An 836-nucleotide genomic window follows, 5' to 3' on the forward strand; every position below is an offset into this window, starting at 1 on the left:
TTAGAGAAAAACATTAGGTATACAGAATAAAAAGTTACTGCTAAAAAGATTCTTACTCATAACATTTTTTAAATGTTATAAAATATGATGTACGGTTTTTGTTTCCGGAGTCACAGTTCTATTTTTTAAGAAGATTAGCCTTGGTAAATTTGTTTTAATATTCTTCCCTTCCTAATCTTTGCTTATGCTAGTCTAGCAATTTATGAAATAGAATGCTTTTATAAAAACTAAAATAACTACTCTGCCACCCAGGGAAAGGTATGAATCAGATAGTGTCTAGAGAAGATAAGAGCTCTGCTTTTAATCTAGTCCTCTGGTGACAGTCTGAAAGGTGATGCATAAAGAAGTTCCTACGAGAAAGATGTTACAGTAAAGTGGACAGTCAGCTACTGGCAAATTTGTCACCTAGTCTGAAGTAAGGGGATTTCTTAGAAATCACCACAGCTGCCAAACCATGTTTCAAGAAACCTAGAATTCCCCTGGAGACCCTTCAGTGGGTAGAGACGAAGGTGGATGGGCCCTCATGGACCCACGCGGAGCTGCTGAACACTTGAAATTGGGCTACACTGAAGTAAGATGTGCTATAAGCCTAAAACCAGACCAGATTTCAAAGATTTAGCATGAAAAAAATAATGTAAAATAATTCATTAGTAATTTAAAAATACTGAATACATATTGAGGTGATATTATTTTGAATACATCAGGTTGATGAAAATATTAAAATTAATTTCACCCATTTCTTTGTAGTTTTTTTTGTCCTTTTTGAGACCAGCCGCACCGCGCTCAGCCAGTGAGCACACCGGTCATCCCTATATAGGATCTGAACCCGCGGCGGG

The sequence above is a fragment of the Galeopterus variegatus genome, unplaced genomic scaffold, assembly GCF_000696425.1.
Source record: "Galeopterus variegatus unplaced genomic scaffold, G_variegatus-3.0.2 Scaffold26264, whole genome shotgun sequence".
In the NCBI taxonomy this organism is placed as follows: domain Eukaryota; kingdom Metazoa; phylum Chordata; class Mammalia; order Dermoptera; family Cynocephalidae; genus Galeopterus; species Galeopterus variegatus.